Consider the following 14,472-nt stretch of genomic DNA (forward strand, 5'->3'; position numbering starts at 1 on the left):
AGAAGTGACGTCATGACAAGTTGTGTGCCATTATACATATAAAGTGATGTGTATATAATGTGAAGTGTATACTATCATCAGTGAAGAGTGAAATCGCGTGAGGAAGCGGGATGTATGAGAATATATGGTTATAAACATCACGGGTGAAGGATCTCCAAAATAGGGATTTAAGGCCTACGTACGACTCCTCCTCCATCAGCAGCTGGCAACCTGTCACCGCACCATTGAGCGCAAGTTTATTCGTCTATTTGTGGTTTGCATGTTGACAGCCCTGGCTCTCCTTGCATACTGTTTGATACTGGTCACTCACTCCTACAAGCTATTACCAGAATTAGAATAGAATAGCATAGACATAGTGAATATAGTGTTGACGAGTGTGAGAAGGTAGGTGGGACAAGCTTTTAAGGGCAACATTGTAAGACGGTGCTAGGGTCAAGTCCCAGGAGGGTTGTGTCAGGTCACAAGAAGCTGCGGCCAGTCATTACACCGCACAAGACACTCTCTCACACACACACACTCACACACACACACATGCACACACGCACACAGGCAGTGTTACTACCGGTAGTTATTAGCAGTAAGAATACTTAGGAAGCAAGGAAGTCCTCTCTCAATGTGAACAAGGAAAATGATAATAACCAGCAACAATTAATACGTAAATCCAGAAAGGGCAATAAATGGAGAGAGTAGCATAATTGGGAAAGATAAATGAGACTAAATTTGTGCCTACACGACGGATCTTTCAACCACACCACCTACCCCCCCTAACCCTCCCTCCCTCACACACAAGCACACACACACACAAGGGTAGACACTCACACACTCACACACACACACACACACACACACACACACACACACACACACACACACACACACACACACACACACACACACACACACACATACACACACACATACACACACACATATACACACACATGCACACACACACACATACATAAACACATACACTCACACACACACACAAACACACACACACACACACACACACACACACACACACACACACACACACACACACACACACACACACACACACACACAGGAACCATACACAGTTTTAAGACGAGGTTTGATAAAGCTCATGGAGCGGGGAGAGAGAGGGCCCAGTAGCAACCGGTGAAGAGGCGGGGCCAGGAGCTAAGACTCGACCCCTGCAACCACAAATAGGTGAGTACAAATAGGTGAGTACACACACACACACATATACACACACACACACACCACACACACACACCACACACACACACACCACACACACACACCACACACACACACCACACACACACACACCACACACACACCACACACACACACCATACACACCACACATACACACCCCACACACACACACACACACACCACACACACACACCACACACACATCACACACACACACCACACACACACACCACACACACACACACCACACACACACCACACACACACACACACACACACACACACACACACACACACACCCACACACACCCTCCACCACTTGACACAAACACTTGACACAAACACGTACCCCCCCTCCCCTAACCACCTCTCCCCCTTCCCTAACCACCTCACCTTAGCCACCTACCCCTCCCCCAAACCACCTAACCCCTCCCCAAACCGTCTAACCCCCCAACTACCTCCCTCCCTCCCCCATAACCATCCATCCCTCTCTCCCTCAAACCATCTAACCCCTTCCCCCAGCTATCTCTACCCCTCCAATAACCATCCTCCCCCTCCCCCACAACCATCCATCCCCTCTCCTCCTAACCATCTATTCCCCTCCCCCTAACCACCCGTCCCCCCTTCTGAGGAGCAACGGGGGAACCTAGAACCAGGATGAGGACAAGGGGCTCCAAGGACGAATCTGGGAGGGAGGAATGGGAGGTAGAGCTCAAAAAAAGGGAGGAAGACTGGGGAAGGAGACTAGATGAGCTGGAAAGGAGATGGAAGAGAGGTTAGCAGCAGAATGCAGAAGGTGGAAGCAACAGGCCACAGCAGCAGAAATCAAGATAGAGAGATTAGAAGAGGAGCTGAGACATCTGAAACAGCACAGAGACAAAGATATTACAGAAGTAGCATCGGTAATGGCTACATCAAACACAGACAACAGGTCTGAAGGAAGCATGGAAACTAAACTGTATGCAGAGGTCCTGTCAAACCCACATGGGGCCAAAACAAAGACAGGGAGCACACTAGGACAGAATGAGAGGTTGGAAGACATTGAAGGAACTAGGACATGTGCAAGGACCTTACCAGATACCTGTGGGGGCCAGGAACAGGTGAGCATGAAGGACAAACCAAGAAGCATAGGGGCCATAACTAGGGAAGGGACTGAAGGAAGGAACACTCCACGGGAAGGAACTAAAACACATCAGAGGATGCAATGGGAGTCACAGTGGGAGGTGGAAAGGGAGAGATCCGTGTTTGTCTATGGGCTAGACGAAGCTAAAGGGGAAACTTATGATGAAAGAAAGCAGGAGGAGAAAAAAACGATTGAAAATATCATGAAGGTGATAGGCGAGGGGGACATGACCCAGGTGGCAAATTTTCGGAGAATTGGGTGGTTCACAAAGAAAAGGAATCGGCCTCTCAAAGTAATTTTTAAGGCAGAATCAACCCGAACCATGATCCTGCAGGAGAAAGCACGGCTGAGAGGCAAGCAGGAGTTTCGGAGTGTGTACCTCGATCGAGACAGAACACAGGACGAAAGGAAGACGATGAAAGAGAGAGTTCAAAAACGAAAGGAGAAATGGGAGGAAATGAAAAAGGAGAGCAGAACAACCCAGGATCAAATGGAAGGACAAGCACACCCCCCAGAAACACCTGCAGAAGGACTCCAGCCACGACACCCTCAAGGCAACTGAACAATCCAAACCAGCCATCACACACCGATCCCTCTGTTTCCACCCCCCGCACCACAGTTACAGTATTAGAACAGAAGTTGAAGGTTTGGTACACAAATGCAGATGGATTAACGAATAAACATGAGGAATGGCAAGAAAGAATCAATGAGAAGTCCCCAGACATCATAGCAGTTACAGAAACAAAACTCATGGAGACAATAACAGATGAAATCTTCCCACCAGGATACCAGATCATGAGGAAAGATAGAAGGGGCAGCGGGGGAGGTGGGGTTGCTCTGCTCGTAAAAAACAGATGGAAATTCGAGAAAATGGAAGGCATAGATGAGACGGGAGAAAGAGACTACACAGCAGGTACACTTCAGGCTGGGGAACACAAAGTGGTCACTGCAGTGATGTATAATCCACCACAGAACTGCAGGAGGCCAAGAGAGGAATATGAAGAGAGCAACAGAGCAATGGTGGACACACTTGCTGAGGTGGCAAGAAGAGCTCACTCCAGCAGAGCAAAGTTGCTGGTTATGGGGGATTTCAACCACAGGGAGATTGACTGGGAAAACCTGGAGCCACATGGGGGTCCCGAAACATGGAGAGCCAGGATGTTGGACGTGGTGCTGGAAAACCTCATGCACCAACATGTTAAGGACACTACCAGAGTGAGAGGGGAGGATGAACCAGCAAAATTGGACCTTGTGTTCACCCTGGGCAGCTCAGACATTGAGGACATCAAGTATGAGAGTCCCCTAGGAGCTAGCGACCACGTGGTTCTGTGCTTTGAATACATAGTAGAGCTGCAAGTGGAGAGAATAACAGGAGTTGAATGGGAAAAGCCTGACTATAAAAGAGGGGACTACATAGGGTTGAAGAACTTCCTGTGGGAGGTCCAGTGGGACAGAGAACTGGCAGGAAAGCCAGTAAATGAAATGATGGAATATGTAACAACTAAATGCAAGGAGGCAGTGGAAAGGTTTATTCCCAAGGGCAACAGTAACAACGGGAAGACCAGAACGAGCCCCTGGTTTACCCGACGGTGTAAGGAGGCAAAAACAAAGTGCAATAGAGAATGGAAAAAGTACAGAAGGCAGAGAACACACGAAAATAGGGAGATCAGTCGCAGAGCCAGGAATGAGTATGCACAGGTAAGGAGGGAGGCCCAGCGCCAGTATGAAAATGACATAGCATCGAGAATCAAGACTGACCTGAAACTGTTGTATAGCCACATCAGGAGGAAGACAACAGTCAAAGACCAGGTGATCAGATTAAGGACAGAAGGTGGAGAACTCACAAGAAATGATCAGGAGGTATGTGAGAAGCTGAACAGGAGATTTAAGGAAGTTTTTACAGTAGAGACAGGAAGGGCTGTGGGAAGACAGCACAGAAGGGAACATCAAGAGGGAATATACCAACAAGTGTTGGATGACATACGAACAAATGAGGAGGAGGTGAAGAAGCTCTTAAGTGACCTTGACACCTCAAAGGCGATGGGACTGGACAACATCTCCCCATGGGTCCTTAGAGAAGGAACAGAGATGCTGTGCGTGCCTCTAACCACAATCTTCAACACATCCCTTGAAACTGGGCAACTACCTGAGAAATGGAAGACAGCTAATGTAGTCCCCATATTTAAGAAAGGAAACAGAAACGAGGCACTAAACTACAGACCTGTGTCTCTGACATGTATTGTGTGCAAAGTCATGGAGAAAATTATCAGGAGGAGAGTGGTCGAACACCTGGAAAGGAACAAGATTATAAATGAAAACCAGCATGGGTTCATGGAAGGCAAATCTTGTATCACAAACCTCCTGGAGTTTTATGACAAGGTAACAGAAGTAAGACACGAGAGAGAGGGGTGGGTAGATTGCGTTTTCCTAGACTGCAGGAAGGCCTTTGACACAGTTCCCCACAAGAGATTAGTGCAGAAGCTGGAGGATCAGGCACATGTAAAAGGGAGGGCACTGCAATGGATCAGGGAATACCTGACAGGGAGGCAGCAACGAGTCATGGTACGTGAAGAGGTATCACAGTGGGCGCCTGTTACGAGCGGGGTCCCACAGGGGTCAGTTCTAGGACCAGTGCTATTTTTGATATATGTGAACGACATGCTGGAAGGAATAGACTCTGAAGTGTCCCTGTTCGCAGATGACGTGAAGTCGATGAGAAGAATTAAATCGGACGAGGATGAGGCAGGACTGCAAAGAGACCTGGACAGGCTGGACATGTGGTCCAGTAACTGGCTTCTCGAATTCAATCCAGCCAAATGCAAAGTCATGAAGATTGGGGAGGGGCAAAGAAGACTGCAGACAGAGTATAGGCTAGGTGGACAAAGACTACAGACCTCACTCAGGGAGAAAGACCTTGGGGTGACCATAACACCGAGCACATCACCGGAGGCACACATCAACCAAATAACTGCTGCAGCATACGGGCGCCTGGCAAACCTGAGAATAGCGTTCCGATACCTTAATAAGGAATCGTTCAAGACACTGTACACTGTGTATGTTAGGCCCATACTGGAGTATGCAGCACCACTCTGGAACCCACACCTGGTCAAGCACGTCAAGAAGTTAGAGAAAGTACAAAGGTTTGCAACAAGGCTAGTCCCAGAGCTCAAGGGAATGTCGTACGAGGAAAGGTTAAGGGAAATCAGACTGACGACACTGGAGGAGAGAAGGGTCAAGGGAGACATGATAACGACATACAAGATACTGCGGAGAATAGACAAGGTGAACAGAGATAGGATGTTCCAGAGAGGGGACACAGAGACAAGGGGTCACAACTGGAAGCTGAAGACTCAGATGAGTCACAGGGACGTTAGGAAGTATTTCTTCAGTCATAGAGTTGTCAGCAAGTGGAATAGCCTAGCAAGTGAAGTAGACCATACCCCCGGCCGGGATTGAACCCGCGGTCATAGAGTCTCAAAACTCCAGCCCGTCGCGTTAGCCACTAGACCTGTGCTAACCTTCCTATGGTGTAGAAATATACCTAGTTGGATGAATCTTATTGTGGCTAGCTGGTCTAGTGGCTAACGCGACGGGCTGGAGTTTTGAGACTCTATGACCGCGGGTTCAATCCCGGCCGGGGGTATGGTTTATTTGCAATCGTGTCATTACGATTTCTTAAGTCAAGTGAAGTAGTGGAGGCAGGAACCATACATAGTTTTAAGAAGAGGTATGACAAAGCTCAGGAAGCAGAGAGAGAGAGGACCCGGTAGTGATCAGTGAAGAGGCGGGGCCAGGAGCTGAGTCTCGACCCCTGCAACCACAATTAGGTGAGTACAATTAGGTGAGTACACACACACACACACACACATATATATATATATATATATATATATTATATATATATATATATATATATATATATATATATATATATATATATATATATATATATATATATATATATATATATATATATATATATTATTTTTATTAACACTGGCCGATTCCCACCAAGGCAGGGTGGCCCGAAAAAGAAAAACTTTCACCATCATTCACTCCATCACTGTCTTGCCAGAAGGGTGCTTTACACTACAGAAAAAAATTAAACTGCAACATTAACGCCCCTCCTTCGGAGTGCAGGCACTGTACTTCCCAACTCCAGGACTGAAGTCCGGCCTGCCGGTTTCCCTGAACCCCTTCATAAATGTTACTTTGCTCACACTCCAACAGCACGCCAAGTATTAAAAACCATTTGTCTCCATTCACTCCTATCAAACACGCTCACGCATGCCTGCTGGAAGTCCAAGCCCCTCACACACAAAACCTCCTTTACCCCCTCCCTCAAACCTTTCCTAGGCCGACCCCTACCCCGCCTTTCTTCCACTACTGATACACTCTTGAAGTCATTCTGTTTCGCTCCATTCTCTCTACATGTCCGAACCACCTCAACAACCCTTCCTCAGCCCTCTGGACAACAGTTTTGGTAATCCCGCACCTCCTCCTAACTTCCAAACTACGAATTCTCTGCATTATATTCACACCACACATTGCCCTCAGACATGACATCTCCACTGCCTCCAGCCTTCTCCTCGCTGCAACATTCATCACCCATGCTTCACACCCATATAAAAGCATTGGTAAAACTATAATCTCATACATTCCCCTCTTTGCCTCCAAGGACAAAGTTCTTTGTCTCCCCAGACTCCCAAGTGCACCGCTCACCCTTTTCCCCTCATCAATTCTATGATTCACCTTATCTTTTATAGACCCATCCGCTGACACGTCCACTCCCAAATATCTGAATACATTCACCTCCTCCATACTCTCTCCCTCCAATCTGATATCCAATCTTTCATCACCTAATCTTTTTGTTATCCTCATAACCTTACTCTTTCCTGTATTCACTTTTAATTTTCTTCTTTTGCATACCCTACCAAATTCATCCACCAACCTCTGCAACTTCTCTTCAGAATCTCCCAAGAGCACAGTGTCATCAGCAAAAAGCAACTGTGACAATTCCCACTTTATGTGTGATTCTTTATCTTTTAACTCCACGCCTCTTGCCAAGACCCTCGCATTTACTTCTCTTACAACCCCAACTATAAATATATTAAACAACCATGGTGACATCACACATCCTTGTCTAAGGCCTACTTTTATTGGGAAATAATCTCCCTCTTTCCTACATACTCTGACTTGAGCCTCACTATCCTCGTAAAAACTCTTCACTGCTTTCAGTAACCTACCTCCTGTATCATACACCTGCAACATCTGCCACATTGCCCCCCTATCCACCCTGTCATACGCCTTTTCCAAATCCATAAATGCCACAAAAACCTCTTTAGCCTTATCTAAATACTGTTCACTTATATACACATATATATACATATATATATATACATATATATATACATATACATATATACATATACATATATACATATATATATATATACATATACATATATACATATATATATATATACATATATTTTCTTATGAGTTTTGAAGGTGTTCAAAGTAAAGTGAGGTGTGTATGCGTATTAACTTCGTAATATGTAAAATTGTGACTAGTGAATTTATCGAAAAAAGTGGTTATAAGTGTTGTGGTGACTTTCTGATGAAATAGTTAAAACGAGAAAAATTGGGGATTATGAGTGAAAATTGTGAGGTGTTGGTTGGAGTGTGAGGGTTTGGGAGGGTGGGGAGGAGGAGAGAGAGGTTATGAGTGAAAATTGTGAGGTGTTGGTTGGAGTGTGAGGGTTTGGGAGGGTGGGGAGGAGGAGAGAGAGGTTATGAGTGAAAATTGTGAGGTGTTGGTTGGAGTGTGAGGGTTCGGAAGGGTGGGGAGGAGGAGAGAGAGAAGGTTACTTCGTGGGGAGTGACCTGAGATGAAATAGTTAAAACGAGAAAAATGTCTAGACTTGTGTTGTATTTTGTAAAGAAACTGTGGATTGTTGTGGGTATTAACGAAAAAATGTGAAATTATTTGGATTATCCTGGGTTAAGAGTGAAAATGTTTTCCCTATGTTGTATATGAAATGTGTACGGGGAAGTTGACAAGATTCAGCCTGTATGTGTGAGGTCATCACGTGACGTCACTGACCGCCGAGTAAACACAGGTGGGGTGACGTCACACTTGTTTAGACCTGTAGTAAGAGAAAGTACCATGCCCCATAGGAGGAGTTCATTTGAATGCTTACCCTGAGAGGGGGGAATCCAAAAACTTGATCCGAGGAGATGGAGTCTTGGTATTATCGAGAAAAACTTTGATCCAAGGAGATAGAGTCTTTGTATTATCGAGAAAAAGCTTGATCCAAGGAGATGGAGTCTTTCGTATTATCCAGAAAAAAAAAATCGAAAAAATTTGGGATGGGGGTGAAAGTGGGGGGAATCCAAAAAACGTGATCCGAGGAATTGGAGTCTTTGTATTATCGAGAAAAACTTGATCCGAGGAGATGGAGTCTTTGTATTATCGAGAAAACCTTGATCCGAGGAGATGGAGTCTTGGTATTATTGAGAAAACTTGATCCAAGGAGATCATAAGAAAATGAAATTGGGGGGGTGGAAGGAGGGGTAGCCAAAAATTTGATCCGAGGAATTGGAGTCTTTGTATTATCGAGAAAAAAAAATCGAAAAAATGTGGGGTGGGGGGTGAAAGTGGGAGGGGGGAACCTCAAAAATTTGACCCGAGGAGAGCACAAGAAATTAAAAAATAAATTGAAAACAATCGGAAAAAAATTCGGGGCGCAGGGGCGATCCGGACGACGCTGCAGAAGGCGCAGCAGAAGGCGCGGGCGGGGGCGCGAGGGGCGCGGGCGGGGCGCGAGGGCGCGGCGGGGCCGGTGGGTCGGCGCGACGGGCGGGTGGGGGCGCGGGTGGGGGCGCGAGGGGCGCGGGTGGGGGGTCGTGGGCGGGGGTCGTGGGCGGGGGTCGTGGGCGGGGTTAAGGTCATTAGCATATAGGTGTGAAAAAGGTCATTAGCACATAGGTGTGAAAAAGGTCATTAGCATATAGGTGTGAAAAGGAGCCACTCAGCCGCAGCCCTTTCAGGAGGAGACCGCTCTGTAGAAGAAGCCACTCAGCCGCACCCCTTTCAGGAGGACACCACTCTGTAGAAGAAGCCACTGTGCTGCCTCCAGTACTACTTATATATATATATATATATATATATATATATATATATATATATATATATATATATATATATATATATATATATATATGCAATAAGATCACAGTAAACAGGTGATTTTAAATTATGCAAAACAACCACTGTGAAAGAGCAGTGAAATTCCAAGCGCTTTCGTGACTACTCACATTGTCAAGGAACTATGAAAGTAATACATCAAAGGAAGGCAATAAAAGGGCTTAGACCACACCTCACAGTCAACTCCCACAACAAAGAAACACCTGACGCGAGACAATACCGGACTCATAAGAAAAGAGGAACACTTCAGTAGGTCCGTTGGTCCAACTAGACAGGTTCTCACGACAACCCACCAACATATCATTCTACCCTTATTTCTTGGGTAGAATGATATGTGTGTGTGTATATGTATATATATATATATATATATATATATATATATATATATATATATATATATATATATATATATATATATATATATATATATATATACAATGACCAAATATACAGATTTGGTCAGTTGAACAAATGAAGTCGGTGGCCCACAGATGGCTCCAACTTCATCCTGTTCCATATTGTATGTCTCATAACAATAAAGAGCTTTAAAATGAGCTGATGTAGGTAACAGCTCTTGGCTTGTAAATAAAGTTAGCAACACTTAACCTGTCCTTGTGAACCCTTGTGTAAAAAGAGAAAACAACACTACTTGTGGTTGTAACTTTGAACGATCCTCCTCAGGAAATACAACAAACGTTCCTCAGAGATAATCTAGAGATTTCTCACCTAAGCTAATTTGCTTGTTTTTTCTCCATGCTTCCCATTGTATATGTCTGCACGTGTCTCTCAGTATATATGTGCTGAGGTTCATATCTCTCAGTGTATATGCGATGAGTTACTGTAATCCCTGTTTTAGGAATTAAATCATCGTTGACTGGACAGGCAGTGTGAACTCGGACTCAGCACACAGCAGAGTGCATTCACTATCATTATGGTAACATAGTCCAGTCAGCAAGTGGTGGTGCTTCAAGGCTCCTGTGTCACAAGACACCTGCGTCTGGTACATATCACCTATATAGTTCACACATTCAGTGGTGAACACTGAACACCTGTGCACACACTCGCTATTCTTTCCTCCAATAACATTAGAAGAGCTGGTCATCGTAAATTATGTTCAATGTGGTCTTGCACACAGAGTTTCCCCGGTGAACATTGGTGAACTGTATGTAATTCTTACTTCGTTTATTGGCTAATTTTAACAAAACATTTTGTAACAATACTTTCAGGTATGCTGATTCTAACCCCCCTCCCCCCCCAAAAAAAATGAAATCGGAAGATAAATAAAAAAACTCGTGGTTTGCTCCCCTTTGTAGAAGAACAGTTTCTAGGTCAGTTTGTGGACTCACCTGACCTGGAAAAGTGTGTGAGTGACAGGTGGTCTTACTGTTGCTATACACCAGCGGCTGACTCCCAGCACTGTTGGTGTGGACCAGCGACTGACTTCCAGCGTTGTGGCACTATTGGCCTGGTCCAGCGGCTGACTCCCAGCACTGTTGGTCTGGGCCAGCGGCTGACTCCCAGCACTGTGGCACTCTTGGTCTGGTCCAGCGGCTGGCTCCCAGCAGTGTGGCACCAGGAGTGAGCTACCTACCCTGGTCCAGCTCACAGAGTGCGCCGGGCACCTGCGCTCTGCCCTCCTGCCACAACCATACATTAACTTATAAACAATTTCCTGCACCAAAATACTTTTGAACAGCTTGCACTACTTAGTCTCTAAATATCTTAACAGCAGAAAATTCGCTGTAATGGATCCAAGTTAGATAAATTTAGATTGCGAGAGGAAGCAGGTCAACACTGTTGTGGTACGTATTGTGTTACCTGTGATTTACCTTCAACTAGTGTTCCTCTAATTCCTACGTTCCTATATAATGTATCAGCGTGCTGGTAGGATGCACTGAATCCGTACTGAACACGGGCACTGGTAGGGGACAGGACCTCCGGTTATTGCATGGTGGTGAGGTACTGGGAGCAGAGACTGAGCCGCCTGGAACCATGGCGGTACCCGGGTACCAGGAGGTTAGAGTGAACCGTCTAAAAATCTTGATGAATCGGGACATACATAGCGCCTACGGGGCCGCTGGACCCAGTGTACTGGTAAGATAGTTTTACTCCATTGATTCTTGCCCTGTACCTTACTATTTGTAGGAAAAAACCTGGTCATACGATAGTGTTGGCACTTGCATCACACCTGCAACACCTGCAACATTGTTCTCAAACACGTAATAATTGTTGACGTTGTAATCTGAGTTTAGTTTCTTAACAATTTCCGTATTTTTTCAAATCCTGTTAAGTTATATTAACTTAAACTTAACCACAAATACACAAAAAATAAAGTTGCTGTATTAATTAAAAAACCTGAGCCAGTTGATCTTCACGTTGTACTGCAACAACAGTGCACTGTGAATAATCTTCATTACTGATGCTGCAAAACTGTGTGAAGCAGCAACTCAGTTATAACGAAGAAGTACGTTATATGACAAGAGAAACAGCAAACTGTGGAAGTATTAATGTTGGTAGAATTACCGACAAAATGTTAGGCATAAGGACACAAGTGTAACTAATGTAACATTTTATTACGGAGCTTAGTTAAGTAACAGCTTGACAAAGCTCCTGGAGAGCGAAACGTTGTCATAATAAAATGTTACATTAGTTGCACTTATGTCCTTTTACCTAACAAGCTGTGGAAGACCGGAAGCGTCGAGCTGAGAGTAAGACTGACATATTGTTTATACAGAGACAAGCAGCTACCAGGCCATCATAGTCAAACAAAACAGAGAATATGTTTTAAAGAACAGAGATCAATATATCTCTCAGTGTATACACACACATACACACACACACACACACGCGCGCACACACACACACACACACACACACACACACACACACACACACACACACACACACACACACACACACACACACACACACACACACACACACACACACACACACACACACAGGGAACAGGGGGGGTGGAGGAGTGGCATTGCTGACCAAAAACCGATGGAATTTTGATGAGCTGGAGAGAGGAGACAGCGGAGAAACAAGCGATTCCATAGTAGGAACGCTTCACTCTGGAGGTCCCAAGGTGGTAATTGCAGTGATGTATAACCCACCACAGAACAGCAGGAGGCCAAGGCAAGAGTATGACGAGAGCAATAGAGCGACGGTTGACACACTGGCTGCAGTGGCCAGAAGAGCTCATGCATGCAGGGCAAAGCTCCTGATCATGGGTGACTTAACTACAAGGAGATCGGTTGGGAGAACTTGGAGCCACATGGGGGCCAAGATACATGGAGGGCTAAGATGATGGAGGTGGTACTGGAAAACTTCATGTACCAACACGTAAGGGACACTACAAGAGAGAGAGGAGAGGATGAACCAGGAAGACTGGACCTAATGCAGATATTGAGGACATCACATATGAAAGACCCCTTGGGGCCAGCGATCATGTGGTTTTAAGCTTCGAATGCACAGTAGAGCTACAAGTGGAGGGGAAAGCAGGAAGGCCAGAACGAATGAAGCCAGACCACAAGAAAGGGGACTACACAGGAATGAGGAACTTCCTGAATGGGGGTTCAGTGGGACAGAGAACTGGCAGGGAAGCCAGTAAATGAGATGATGGAATATGTAGCAACAATATGCAAGGAGGCTGAGGAGAGGTTTGTACCCAAGGGTAACAGGAATAATGAAAAAGCCAGGATGAGCCCATGGTTCACCCAGAGGTGCAGAGAGGCAAAAACCAAGTGTGCTAGGGATGGAAGAAATATAGAAGGCAAAGGACCCAGGAGAATAAGGAGAGCAGTCGTAGAGCCAGAAATGAATATGCACAGATAAGAAGGGAGGCCCAACGACAATATGAAAACGACATAGCAGCGAAAGCCAAATCTGACCCGAAGCTGTTATACAGCCACATCAGGAGGAAAACAACAGTCAAGGACCAGGTAATCAGGCTAAGGAAGGAAGGAGGAGAGACAACAAGAAATGACCGTGAAGTATGTGAGGAACTCAACAAGTGATTCAAAAAAGTGTTCACAGAGGGGACAGAAGGGGCTCCACAAAGACGGAGAGGTGGGGTACACCACCAAGTGCTGAACGCAGTACACACAACCGAGGAAGAAGTGAAGAGGCTTCTGAGTGGGCTAGATACCTCAAAGGCAATGGGGCCGGATAACATCTCTCCATGGGTCCTGAGAGAGGGAGCAGAGGCGCTATGTGTACCCCTAACAACAATATTCAATACATCTATCGAAACAGGGAGATTGCCTGAGGCATGGAAGACAGCAAATGTAGTCCCAATATTTAAAAAAGGAGACAGACATGAAGCACTAAACTACAGACCAATGTCACTGACATGTATAGTATGCAAAGTCATGGAGAAGATTATCAGAAGAGTGGTGGAACACCTAGAAAGGAATTATCTCATCAACAGCAGCCAACATGGTTTCAGGGATGGGAAATCCTGTGTCACAAACCTACTGGAGTTCTATGACATGGTGGCAGCAGTAAGACAAGAGAGAGAGGAGTGGGTGGATTGCATTTTCTTGGACTGCAAAAAGGCGTTTGACACAGTTCCACACAAGAGATTAGTGCAAAAACTGGAGGATCAAGCAGGGATAACAGGGAAGGCACTACAATGGATCAGGGAATACTTGTCAGGAAGACAGCAGTGAGTCATGGTACGTGGCGAGGTGTCAAAGTGGGTACCTGTGACCAGCGGGGTCCCCACAGGGGTCAGTCCTAGGACCAGTGCTGTTTCTGGTATTTGTGAACGACATGACGGAAGGAATAGACTCCGAATTGTCCCTGTTTGCAGATGACGTGAGGTTGATGAGAAGAATTCATTCGATCGAAGACCAGGCAGAACTACAATGGGATCTGGACAGGCTGCAGACCTGGTCCAGCAACTGGCTCCTGGAGTTCAACCCCA

General features: G+C 45.6%; 1 protein-coding gene across 2 annotated transcripts in view; it reads right to left on the minus strand.

The window, feature by feature from the left end:
* Positions 1 to 11,187, minus strand: part of LOC128686324 (uncharacterized) — a 108,057-nt gene extending 96,870 nt beyond the window's left edge. Inside the window, exon 1 of one of the 2 annotated variants that reach the window (XM_070085904.1) lies at positions 10,924 to 11,187. The gene's annotated coding sequence lies outside the window, so the exon portion shown is untranslated. Of the gene's footprint in view, positions 1 to 10,885 lie in introns of both variants that reach the window. The other variant, XM_070085901.1, reaches the window with a different exon arrangement.
* Positions 11,188 to 14,472: the final 3,285 nt, after the last annotated feature.

The sequence above is a fragment of the Cherax quadricarinatus genome, chromosome 17 (genome assembly GCF_038502225.1).
Source record: "Cherax quadricarinatus isolate ZL_2023a chromosome 17, ASM3850222v1, whole genome shotgun sequence".
In the NCBI taxonomy this organism is placed as follows: Eukaryota; Metazoa; Arthropoda; class Malacostraca; order Decapoda; family Parastacidae; genus Cherax; species Cherax quadricarinatus.